Below are 13,786 nucleotides of genomic sequence, written 5' to 3'. Positions count from 1 at the left end.
ACCTCTACGTATTATGCCCCCACAAGCTTTTACCTTTACAATGTGAAGATGCCCTGAGGAGTTCTATTTTGTACAAATGGGACTAAAACACAAATATCTCTTTCAGTATGAGTGACTGAGCTTGCATTATATCCAACAGCACCCATTTGAGAGGGCTGGGATCAAAGTCAGTACCAGTAGTGGTGTTCTGAAGCCTGTGCCCTCGTGCTTGGTCATTATTAAACGCACTGTAATGATAATAACACCCTTGAAAAAAAAAATACCAGCTAAAAGGTGAGACTCCTACTTCACCTAATGGAGTGGAAGATGGTGAAAGTACTGGTTGTCTGTAGGATCCTCAATATGCTAGTACCCTGAAAGACTTGGAACTGGTACACACAGCTAGAATTCTCATTCTTCTACAAATTTTGGACTTCAAGACAAAGACTTCATTTTGAATGAACTCAAAAATCATTCCCCCTTCCTTCTTTGCAGATACCCAGGGAGGAATGCAAGCAAATTCCTGTGCTGAGCACCCGACTCATGGAGAGCATGCGCAGCACCTCCGGAAGGAAGCGGTTCTGTGTGCGCTGCAGCTAAGGAAGCCACACTTCCCATGGTTTGGGCCTCACAATTAACTTCAGCTCTCAGATGTGCTTCTCCCATGTTTTCTGCCTTTATGGACTCTCACATGGTGTCTCTGGTGTATAATAGCATGGCATTTCTTAAAGCCTTTCCTTCAAGCTGGGACACTCCTCAATTCTTCCTTCATCTGAGCAAACTAAGCAATGAACTCAAAAGGTATTGGGAAAACAGAGAGGAGAGATCAGAAAATGCACAGCAGGAGAGCACCAGCCTCTTATTTTCAGCTTGTCATCAATACAAAGAAGTTAAATCTAGGTACTTAAAGCAGACATTCCATCTTAGCAGACAATACAACATGTGATATTATGCATTAGTTAATTTTCACAAAAAGGTGTTGCAAAAAAGGGCTTTTTTAAGTGCCATGGAAAAGTCCATGAGAACATTAATACAGCCACGTGTTGTGGCAGAAGAGCATGCAGTAAACACAGGCACAGTTCCACGTTAGCAAGGACACTCCATGAGGTTCTTGCTATTCCAAGCTCCCACCTGCACACAATGGGGACTCCCAAAGGGGCTGACGAACCTGTTTGTTGGACCATGTTCTGGATACATTCAGTAAAAGTTTTATTAGCCCTTTGGAGAAAGGCGTAGTCACAACCATTCATTTGCACCCCTGCAGCACAAATGCATCTGCCCCTCCAAGTCAACAAATTGTTTCTAAGGACCATGCTGAACTGGGATAAAAAACTATCCCTTCTTACAAACAACCTTGTCTTGCACAAGGCAAACATAATAAGATAGTTGCACAGACAGTGGAGGTGATGGGGACAGTGATAGAAACTTCTTAGGCTGAAACTGCTGCATTGCCTAATAGAACATCCTGAGGGTGACCAATGGGTAGTAACCTCGGAAATCAGCTTTGCCATGGAAAACAAAAAAACAAACCAAAACCAAACCAACTTGCAAAACCACACCCCAAGGGGAGAACATGATCCAGGAGGACCACGCAGGGGAAATGGGGACAGAGAAGGAAACTGCCCCGTCCCTTCCCTCCACACTACAAACAGAGCAGGGAACATCAGTAGGATGTGGGTAGAAGACCGACTTGAGATGCTTCCAGACTTTATATCCACACCAAAGCCAAAGGCTGCCAGGAAACCCTAAGTGCAGCATTTCCCTGTACTTCAGCTAAATGCCCTCAGCTTTCTTAGGACAGGTATTGCACATGCAGTGTTATACATTTTGTCTAAGGGGGAGGGAAAGGAGTTGAATGCTCTGAAGTCCAAGGCTGAATTAAGCTCTTGAATGCTAAGTACTGCTGCATTAACTAGCTTGCTTTCACTGTAGAAAGATCTACAGTTCCTGACTTGACTTCAGCATCTTATCCTTTAATATATACACAGAAGAGATGAGGTTGTTCTCCTTTCCAGCATATTACCTTTCTGATGCCAGATGCTATAAGCAATAAAAACATACCTCCTCCCCTTTGCTCTCCACCCCCCAAAAAATCATTTACAGCATTTTCTCTCCTAACTGAGCAAGAACATTAGCAAAGTCCCCCCATATCAATAGGATTTCTCTTGAATCAAGTCAATACACCACAGAGCCAAACAGTAGGCTGTGAGTGATCGGACACCATGAAAGGAGGCAGGATGCTTTTCTTGTCACAGGGGAGTCTGTAACACCTCAGTGTTACACCTCATTGTTACAGTGGAAGAAGAGAAAAGAAAAATAAGAAAGAGGCAATAAGGCAGTAAACCAACCATGAGCACATGGCAATGCTCCTTCTATACACTAAAAGAGCGTTTGTGGATGAAGGAAGGACAAGGAGTACGCCATCGTACTCCGCTCTTGGCTTGTTTCCTGCCTGCTTACTGACAATCTAGCCCATTCTGCTTGTCATTTCTTGGCTAATTGCGGGCTCACTTGCTTTGATGCTTGCACCATCCGAGAGGTATGACAGTCCCTTGAGCAATCCTTCTGATTGCTTGTTCTTTACCATCCCCCTCCATACGAAGTGAGCAAGAAAGAGCACGGCACCAGCTGAGTCACAGGATCCCTTTAGTCTCCCATACCAGTAGAGCCTGGAATTGCCACAAGCTTAATGCTTCACATGCCACACCAGATAAATAAATGCCCTCTTCCATCTCTGTCTTCCGCGCACACCTCTAGCAAGCCCAGGGCAGAGGGCACATGAAATTCTGCTCCATTGCGTTTCAGTGGCATTCAGTCACGCTCAGCATGTAACCCAGCAATCTGTTTAGACATCAGAGTTCAGAGCCAGAGGAGCCTGGGGCAGAGCCTTGCTTACACCAGAAGAGGACGTTTGCCAGCACGGCTCTCAACCTCTTTCCAGAAGAGAATAAGCACGAGCCATAAAGCAATCCCATCCCATTTCCCCCAGCATAAACTACACCACCACGCACTCTTTCTACCAGCATAACTTTTCCCAAAACAGGGCAGGCAAGAGCATCCTCCCCTCCCATCCAACTCATTTCTCTATGCCAGAAAGATACTTCAGCACAGACCAGGCCAAAAAGACAATGATACTTGAATAGAGACAGTTGTGTGACACAGGAGATGTATTGCTCCTGTGAAGGCTCTCGTTGCTACTAGAAACCAGATGGGGGGAGGGACAGAGAAGAGAATCATAAACTGGTATTTCTTTACCTATTTGGCTACATTTCTTCTCCTGTATGCATTTTAGCTGTGTGGAGGTGAGCAGGACCCCCTTGTCCACCCCGCACCCAAAATGGAGTGAGCAGTGGCCCAAAGAGCCCCTTCCTACAGCCAGTCACACTCAGGAAGGCAGAAGTAGCACAAAAGGTGAGGACGCAAAGGTAACAGAGCCCCACGTACACATTGTCACCAGCAACGAGGAGCACAGTGTTCAGATGCTAAAAAACACCTCTCCCTAACACAAGGAGTGAGGTCTACTATGAGATGACCGAAGAACCCCGGGTCTAGCACTAACACAGCCCTTTGACAAGGGAAACGCAAGGGAGTGGGAAAGGAAGCAGAGAAAGATGCTTCCCCCCCGCCACCTAGAGAGGAGGGTTTCTGACCAAAATGGTGCTGTCAGCCCCCTGAATTATGTGGTCTTGTTTCCAGCCGCCTTTCTCCTACACCCTTTTCTTCTGCTAATCATCTTCCTGCAAGAATTCCTCACTAGAGGCAAAAGAAAGGGGACCCTCTTGGCTGACAGAGGGAAGGAGAGAAGAGCAAACAACTGCATTGCTGATTTTTAGTCCCGCATCCTAGAACAGTGAATTGAGAGATGTAAAACAGGAGCATTAATTTCAGGGGGGTGGGAGAACTCTGAAAAGAGAAATGCCTGGAAGCAATAACTCCCCTCATCACCATTTGATCAGATTAAATGATCTCTGGGTCCTTCGGGAGAATTTCTCCCCTCTACCCAAATTGCTTCTTAATGACCCCACAAGCATCGCATCATGTTTAGTGGACTCAGTGACCCCAAGGAGGGTTTGCAGCAGAAGCAAGTGTGCTAAAGCCTACAGAAAGCAACAGGAATGCAGAGGTAGAGCTGTTGCTGCAACCTCAGTTCACCCCTATTACTGGGGTACTGCAGGAGCTCTGAACACTTTGCATATTACGTGATGCAATACCCTGACAGAACGGGGTGAAATGAGGACAAAAGCAGCAGCCTTCACAGCCTCCATAATGTGCTTCACAGGGTTTGATCAATGCTGGAACCTGTGAGGAATTCTGGATGTTGCTGTACATCTCCCCCTCCCCTCCATCTCCCTTGAGAACGGGGGCGGGAGGGGGAAGTCAAGACCCACAACAAATCAATGTTATATAAAGAAAATAAGGAGCATGAATTAGACACATACATGTGAAATTCTTCCAAATTTCAAAACACAGTTATTATGGTACACAAACAACTAAGGACAGTTTTTGCCTTGGCTATAAAAATGAGCAGCTGCATTGCCGTCCCGCCGCCCTCGCAGCATCGGTGGAACAACCCTGCCACCTCGTGGTCCCAGCACAGGCGAGGAAGCTGCAAAAAGCACGAGTTTGGACAAGTGTCCCCCTAACGCCAGCTGCAACAGGAGGCAGGGGGGAGCAGGCAGAGATCAAAGCGAGGTGGCTTGACCACTTTTTATGGGCAGAATCACTTAAAAGAAAATAAACTCTGCCTATTTAAAGAGGTCCTCTGCTTTGGAAAAGCTATTTCCTCTTCTTAGCAAGATGTGATGTGTGTCACAGGCAGGAGGAGCGGAGAGTCAGAGCACAGCCATGTTTTGTGCCCCGTGCTGCACCCACCTGGGCAGGCATACAGCCTCCTCCTTAAACACTGTCTCTAGGAACAGAGAGTCCTAGTTGCAGAGACACAGAGGCTACTTAAACATCACTTCATGCAACTGAAGGCATGAGAGGATTTAGGCCTCAACTCCATTGCATCTGCAGCAGGTGAGGGAAAAGTCTGGATACAACTGCAAGGCAAAGGAAAACCAACCTCTCCTGGAGAAGTTTACCTGAATAGGAGCAGAAGAAAATACCCTGCAGCAGGGCAGGGTACCTTGAGTTATGGGACGCCACAGTATCTCTCAACCACCCACCCACTTACCTCCCTATAGCTCAGATTTTACTTGTGTATCATCTCTTGTCCACGTACCAAGGACTGTAGGGTGCCATTGCATTAGAAGTCTCCTCTGGCAGCAGGGCCAGGTTAAGCACCCCTAGCTTCCAGCCACCTCTTCCCACCTGGGAGCACAAACATTTGCCTGGACCCCCAGGGAACCGAACTGGGAAACTGTTCCACCTGAAAAACAACCAACCCTCTCTTGCTGCATTAGCTCCCTCACCCAAGCAGCAGTGAAGCCATACAAGCACTGAGTGGTGGTGCTTGAAAGTGTATGGAGGTGCTCTCACCTACCAAGGAGGGGTGGTGCCAGACTCTCCTGTCGCCCTAGCTACGCAGGCTGCCCCCTTCTCTTCCACTGGCTCTGGAGCCACTCAAGGCACTGAACAGCTGACCACCACCAAAGTGGCATGCTATTCATAAAACAAACAGTTTTGTACACCATATAAAAATCACTTTGCTGTGAGGTTACACAAGCCTGAGAAGAGACGAGCCCTCCTAGTTCCAGCGAGGGATGAGACCAGCTCAGCCAAAAGTGCAACTCATTCCTCGCCCTGGCACAGCACAGTGGCAGGGATGAGCAGGTAGGCAGGAACAGGCATGGCTATGTAAACCAGCACTGGTGAGGAAAGAGTTACTCATGGAACCACACCTGGAACCTGGAAACTACAGCCTCAGAGAGCAGAAAACAAGGAATAAAATGGACTTCCGCACTGCTGGGAGATTTATCCCTTTAAAAGCCCTGATACCTACCAAAAGCTTCCTTTGTCACACAAAGGCAACCAGTGCCCACCCAAGCAGTGCACACTAATAAGCTAGAAAAGAAACAGCCTATTTCGCTCCCCACTTTTTTTTTTTTATTATTTTTAATACTGCTGTTTGCATGGCCTGCATCTAAGGGCAAGTCCAAAGTTGAAACTCCAGTGATAGTTAAAGACCTGACTCATCTGCCTTTATGTTTTGCTATACCAGCAAGAAAGTTGTACTGCAGACACAGGTGTACTGACAAATCTAGCATAGTTTTTGTAGCTTGCCAAAACTATTTTAAATTGTTTACCAGGAAAGGCCTTTTGCTAGTACACAGGTGTTACTTTTAAAGCTTTTACCAACATATGCTCCTTCCTAAAGCTGCACCCTCAGCTGACACCATCACATCAAGAAAAGGCTCAACACAGTGTGCATATGCGTGGGGTGGTGTATTAATGAGGATTACCGTAAGGAAAGCCAGCCGGCTGATGCTCTCTTGCCTCTCTTGCCCTCTGATGCTGCTGCTGCTCTCCCTCAGAAAGACCACGTGGATGCCCATTTTAAGGACATCCATGGAGGACCCTCTGGGAAAAAAGACTGCTTCTTACACATCCATCACATTTAACCTTCAGCCAGAAACTTGCTCTGCCATAGCACTGACCACCACTTTACGGGGGGAGTGGCACAGCTTTCAGTTTCTACAGAGCCCTGGGTATCACGAGCTCAGACGTCTCCGTATGTACCACAGAAGAGAAGGGGACGAGGGAGATCTGACAGGGCAGCAGCAAAGAGGAAACACCGTCTCTGGGACCTAGCACAGAATAGGCAGAGTCACATCAGATCACTTGGGGACCTAATCTGTGACCATACGGGATCTGAGCATGGCTGGATCATTCAGCAGTGCAAACCTGATCCTAAATCAGACACAGGCACTGGACTATATTAAATGTAATTAGCCAGAGCACCTGATACTGGGTTTGAAGGCCATGTACAAACATAAAACCAGCACACAGTAGCTTCTGAGAGGGAATTCCCACGTCTGACCTTCCAAGACACGGGCAGGAAGTTACAGACAGGATAAATGCACAGAGCACGCGCCGGAACAACAAAGCGAGTTTATAGCAGAACAGCTCTTTGCATTATTCAGCACAGTGCTCTCAATTCAGTCCAAGGAGCCCTAAAGCCAGATTTATTCTGCTGTCAAACCATGTCTTGAGTTAACTCTACTGAGAGGTTATAACCTCAGATTATATACTTCAACTACAGGCAGCAACATGCTCAAGCAATGCAAGTAGCAACATTATCAATACAGTTGTGACAAGGGGTAGAATATTTAAAAAATTATTTGATCGGACAGATCACTGCAGGAGATGGTGACTTGGATTAGAAGAAACCTCCCTTGTGCAGATTTTCTTATGGAAATTAGTTTTTGCACTCCTTGAGAATGTCTGATCCAGTGCATCCTTTCCAAAAGCCAGATTCACTAATTCGAAAAAATACAGTCTGACACACACTGATGACAGAATCGGCACGGGAGACCACAGATTGAGACTACTAGCAGTCTGATACAAGACTTCAGTACTCTACCTAGGAACATCCTCAGCTCTTCATCCACGTCATGCTATATATGCTGAAATTCTTGGTCTGCAAAATAGCACATAAAGCTTGGTCAAGTAACCTGCTGTCAACCAGCTTCAGAAGCCACCAAAGAATATCCAGACTCAAAGCCCTCTAAAGAGGGTGAAACCTTCCACAAGGTCCATTTTCCACCCTCCATAAGATTTTGAAAGCTCCTGTCTAAAACCAGAACTGTTATATTCCCCATTGCCGTAGGAATGCAAACTAATAAAAGCACTGTATCAGAGCCAGGCTTCCTCAACAGCATGGGTACCTTCGCTGCCCCATGACACAGGGTCTTTGTGCAGCATGAGGGCACACACACAAGGGGTGAGTGGGAGCAGAATAGCCATCAGGTTAAATTACAGCTCATTATTATTGTTACCGATAATAAAGCCTATGATAAGAGAGTAGAAGCCATGCTGACCCCCTTTATAACGGATACAAAAGCAAAAGAAATGATCAATTTGTCCCCTAGCTACCTCCTTGAAGGATGTCACTTGGGCGGAAAGGAAGCATCGGGCAAGCCAGCAGGCAGCGAAAGGTCAGAGTCAGAGAGGAGCTGCCCTCAGCAGACATTCCGAGAGCCAGGAGCTGCTCACGGACAGGAGAGAGCCTCCAGCTGTAATTGCCCACATCCAGCTCCTCAGCAGCTGGAACAGGAGAACCCCATCATCCCAAATGGCAAGTGGGCTGCTGCAATGTTTTTTTGTTTGTTTGTTTGTTGTTTTTGTTTGGTTTTTGGGTTTTTTGTTTGTTTCAGCCAGTCCCCCCACTTCCAGGCTCAGCTCTATGAGTAACATAATAGTCTCGGCAACTCAGGAGGCCTCTGCACTCATGAACAAGTTGTACGAAACTTGCTTCCAGCAAAATTAGATAAAGAATGATAGGGACTAAGTGAAGGCAGCTTGATGTTGGAGGGGAACTAATCCTTCAGTTATATTTTCTGAAGTATTACTGAGATGCTTTTGTTCCTTTACATCTACGGTTAAAAAAAAATCTACTTTCAGATGTTTGGGGCTGGCCCTTTCTGAGGAGGCAAGAGCCTTCCCACAACTCCACTCATTGCACTACTGCACCTGGGTGCTAAGAATGAAAAAATCAGGTCTCAAACTTGCTTTGAAAGACTCCATTTCCCTCCCTTTCACATCAGCTGGATGTGAGCAAGTTAGCGGGAAGCAGAACAATGCAGACAAGACAAACACTTCCAATGCACAGAGTGCTGCACAAGGTAAAGGGAACGGCTTACCTCGAGAGTGGTTGTGGCTCTGCCCCCCCGCTGTCTGCCCCATCCCTCTCCTGAAAGTTCCTATTCCTGGTTCCTGCAAGAACAGTTCAGCTGCTTGATTAAGCGGCTGCTTAATAAGGCAGGCCATGCACTAAGGCAACATAAAGCAGTGCCTACTGCAGGTTAAGAAGCAGTGCTTCATTAAAATTCCTGGTACCTTACCCGACACAACATGAGAACCTGGGTAATAAACAGAAGTTTAGGTGAAGAGCCCGTTCCTCACCAGAGGTCAGAAGCTACCCACTGACGAACTCACACGGATTGCCCTACTGTAGGCAGGCTAGCCTTCAGGAGACACTAACACTCAATACATCCATTCTTGCACTTGTTTACTTCCTACAGGTCTGACACCAAAGAGATGCAAAGAAGTGTTTTTGACCCCTCCAAGAAGCCCATGCATTAAGACAGCAAGCTTAAACAGCCAGATCTTGGACAACATAATCTTTGTAGTACCCTCTAAACCAAAGCATTAGTGTTATGTTGACAGATATTCAGGTATTCAAGAATACATAAAATGAAGTCAATTTAGAACAGCCTTCAAGGCTGATCCTAAAAGGCTGAGCAGAAAAGCCTACGATAAACCAATGTCATCAACTAGATCCTGGAGTATCAGGGATAGGTGGTCACGGCTTTTAGCCAGGATTTAGAAGGCCAGTCCTTGCTGAGAAGTTATTATGTATTACTACTAATCTTTGCAGTGCTAGAAAATTCACTGAATATGAATTTGCATTGTTACCCTACCATAATATGAATATGCATTGCTACCCAACTATAATATGAATCTGCATGAAAAGCACATGATCAGGAAAGTAACTTAATGTGGAGTGCAAAAATAAGAGTACAGGAAAAATAACTAGTGGGAGTGGTTCCTAATTAGAGCAAATAATGCCACAGCAAACACATTATGGTGAGGGAAGCTCTGGCACATGTCCTTGAGAAAGCCTCGCTGCTCTGCCTCCTGCACTAGCACCTCTGTAAAGGTCACACTCAGCAGCACATGAACTCATCACAGCAAGCTGTTATGACCATGACCTCCTCAAGCATTCCTCAGTGGAGGACATAGCCCACAAGAGCTCCTCCCTGCCTGTGCACAGCTCCCATCACATCCCTATAAACATGCACTTGGTGCATTTGCTGACTAACCTGCTCAGGGCTGGGGGAGAAGGGAAAAAAAAATAAATTAGTTACCCTCCAGTTCCCTGACCCTTCTTATTCCTCCCTCACAGCTACAGTAAGAGATAAGACGTGAGGAAAAAGGACCTAGTCCTCTGAAATGCTCTGAGCCTGCCATTCCCACTAAGACCAGCAAGACTGGAGCGCACTCAGCCCATCCCAGGGCTGGGTCCAAGCAGCACGATGTAGCTACAGCCTGCTAGTTCTCGTCATACTGGTCCTACAACTCACACAGCGTCTATCAGGCTGGCTAGGACTGCTCCCAAATGTGTTTCAGATGAAGGCTCGCTGCCAGGGTAACTCAACACAGCTATCATCACTCCATTACATCCACGTCATCTTGTCGCTAAACTTCTCTTAGGACAAAAGCTTCTTCCTAGCACCAGCACCAGTTCAGTCCCCACAGCAGCAACAGTAGTGGCAGCCGGCATTTTCAAACTGGGTCATCTCGACACATTCGGAGAAGGCCTGTGTCACACTGCAGTAAAAAGGAGGAACAAACAGGTGGCAGGAGAGAACAAGGCACATGAAGAAACTGGTGACTGCCCCTCCCAGCAGCAAAAATTCCTCCAGGATAACACAGCTACCTTAGTTAAGACATCCTTTTCCTCGATACTCTCCAACACATTCTCTCCTTTAGGTTTTTTGTTTGTGGGTTGCTTTGTTTTGAGGGCTTTTGGGGGGGGGGGGTGGTGGGTGGGTTTTTTTTGTTTGGTTGGTTTTGTGGGGTTTTTTGTTGTTTTTTTTTTTAAACAAAATCCACTGTACCTTGGGTAAAATCCATCCCAAACACACACCCTAGTCCTTTCAAACTACATTGCTTTCTTAGCTCCAATATAAACCACTGCTGTGAAAGGGTTAAAACCTCATCTTAATTTAAATATGCATTCAGGATCCAGAAATATCAACCTGCAGCAATAAGGATGAAAGATCTGCTCTGAGATTTCCACACAGCATTGCAACAGCAACTAGCACAGCAGAGGACAAACAAAGGGGAAACTGCAGCTAAGTTTGAGGCAACTCAGCCATTTCTGGGATACACCCACAGCTTTTGAAGCCTGGTATCTTCTTTTTGCTATTCACAATATTGCTACTATAAGCATCGAAAGTTGCCTCAGCTAAAATGAAAAATTGCATCCCTTCACCTTCATCTTTTGAGCATTTTCTGGAGTGCAGCAACTGCAGCTGCTGGGAGAAGTGGCCATGACTATTATTTCTACAGCTAAACTCAAGCAGAATCTTAAATTAAACACCAGTTCTCTCATTTATGAATTCATGGAGTTATATTCTTCAGCTACTGTATTTGCATCCAAGCTTCACAGCTGCCAGGTTCACTGCATAATATGAAATTTGGATTAGGGATAAACATAAACCCAATCCTGCTTTTCCATTAATCCTTTTTGCTGTCACTGGGACAGCCAACAAACTGATATTTCTAGGGAAGGAGTGCATACAAACAGCAAGATCATAAATTTGGTTTTTCTGCTATCGTTACTTGAGTGACAAAACATAAGACCTAGCTTCAGGTGAGAATTATAACTCCTGAAGTCCACCCCTCAGAGACCTGGAAGTCTTGGCTCTACCTGGCAGCTATTTTTTAAGGCTAACACTTTTCCTACTACCAAAAAAAACCCATCTCAACAAAAAAACCTCTGACACACGAGCAGAAAAAACCCAAACAAGGAAAGCACAATACATACGCTCCTTCTTTCAAAACCTCCCACAGCACTTAGCCAGCCACACACACAAAAAAAAGTATAAGCTCAGCTAAGAGTTCAACAATACTTTTACTCACTGGTAGCAAAGCCTAAGCAGCTCCCGCTCTCCCATCCCTGCGCAAGGTGGCTGCACTCTCACTGAGCGCCAGCGCAACCTTTAGTGGGGATGCGTTATAAAGCAGGTCACAGAAGCTATCAGGGTTGGAGAGGAGATGGGACCAAAAATAAAACCACAGTTCCAACTGTTTCAGGGATCCTGTTTACAGCACGATGGAGAGGAGGGACTTAAAAAGCAGCTTTGCTGATGCTGAACACGCACCCAACTACATCCTCGCCCTCGCTACCACTGCCCAGGGCAGGGGTGCCTGTGTGCTGGGGAGGGGGTGGCTCCTGGGTACCTCTAAAGCATTAATCCCTTCTATTTTAAATGCATCCTATTAAATAGGGGCTTCATTTTTTAAAACGGAGGTTTTAAGATCAACACTTATCCCCACTTTGCTCTCTCCCATTTGAGGTTTTCCACTCACATTTATTTATTGCTAGGGTACCCTACACTCCAAGGAAAATGAGAACTGACGACAATAGTTGATGGAGTCGTATGTCCACAGAATTCACTGGCCAAAATAAGTGAGCAGAGGGGGAAAGGATATGTCCAAGCAGAAACGCTTAAAAGAGCTATAGCTCAGCTATGTGCTGAAAACAAAGACTTGCCACACAAAGCATGATCAGACACACTCAGCAACCTGAGGAGACAAAACATTTTCCTGTCCTCTACTATGGCAGTGATTTTAAGTTAGAAAATTCAAGACAAAGGTGATTTCCAAGCCTGTTTAACATCCCATTTAAAAGAGAAACTGAAGAATAATCATAGTCTGTTCTATGCAAAGATCACCCCTTGAACTACAGCTAGAGACAGACTCTGGCCATTTAAACCTCCAACCTGCCCTCAGAAATTTTGGGATTCACCTCACCTTCACAACAGAGGACAACTACCAAAACTCACTCTCTCCCAAAGAAAGCTGCTGACACCGTAATGACCAGGACACACTTACAGACTTGGCTGGGACATAGGCTTTTGAGATCCTGAATGCCAACTCATAGCTTCTTAGGGTGGAGCACTGCAGCTCCACGCTCCCAAACCGTTACCCAGCCTGTGGCACAGTTAACTAAACCTTGCCCATCCAGACACCACAGGGTTAATATCCTTAGTAACCATAGCAACCAGCACTTCTTCCTCCATCAGAGCCTCAGCTGGCACATTGCTGCCTTCCCAGCATCAGGTTTTGCAGCACATTTAGGGACCACCCCTCCCTTTCCCCCCAGCCACGGCGTTTGGCCAAGCACATCACACACCACGAGGATCACGGAGCACCTTGGGGCACTCGCTGCTTCCCATAACTCTGGCGTTCCCCTGTCCCCAGGTCCCCTGGGCACTTCTACCTCCCCTCCCCAGGGGGAGGGAGGCTGTCTAAATTCTCTCCAAGTGCACCAAGGCAGGCATAATGTAAAGCAGGGAGCCAGCTGCAGCATGGGGTAACAGAGGGAGGGACTGGTGAGCATCCAAAGTTGGCATGCCAATCAACCAGCAGGTCAAACAGAAGCAGCACTGCAAGACCAGGGGACCCAGCTTCCATCCATGACCCGTTGTCCCATGGGTATTAGGGACAGTGTCTGCCTCTTCAGCGACACCCCATAAATCCACTGGAGACAGACATCAAGACATCAGTGAGAAACCGAAACTCCCATCTAGCGGCACACATATTCTGTCGGGAAGATAGCAGAAAAATTACTTTCAAAACAGAGCTTATCACTAGCAAAACAATACATCTTTCTCCTCTTGCAGTTCACCTTTGAACTGCAGATGCATAAAAGCAATCATCACATCCTATCCTCCCGCCCGCTTTCCATCCCTTGCTCCTGGGCAGCTGCAGCATGCCAGCACTTGCTCATTTCTAAACCAACCCAATGTCATTTTTATGGTTCCACCCATTGGCGTACTTGGCACAGAGAGAGACACTGCTGTTTTATTAATAGCTTCATGCTGGCCCAGCTCTATCCTGTGCAGGATTTCCA

General features: G+C 46.4%; 1 protein-coding gene across 2 annotated transcripts in view; it reads right to left on the bottom strand.

Moving 5' to 3' along the window:
- The window catches only part of RCOR1 (REST corepressor 1), an 87,519-nt gene that overhangs the window by 25,236 nt on the left and 48,497 nt on the right, over nt 1-13,786 (bottom strand). The gene's annotated exons all lie outside the window — the stretch shown is intronic.

Source organism: Nipponia nippon, unplaced genomic scaffold, assembly GCF_047370975.1.
Source record: "Nipponia nippon isolate SJK-2023a ecotype South Korea unplaced genomic scaffold, ASM4737097v1 scaffold_11, whole genome shotgun sequence".
Taxonomy (NCBI): domain Eukaryota; kingdom Metazoa; phylum Chordata; class Aves; order Pelecaniformes; family Threskiornithidae; genus Nipponia; species Nipponia nippon.
This window is presented reverse-complemented; position numbering and strand designations above follow the sequence as displayed.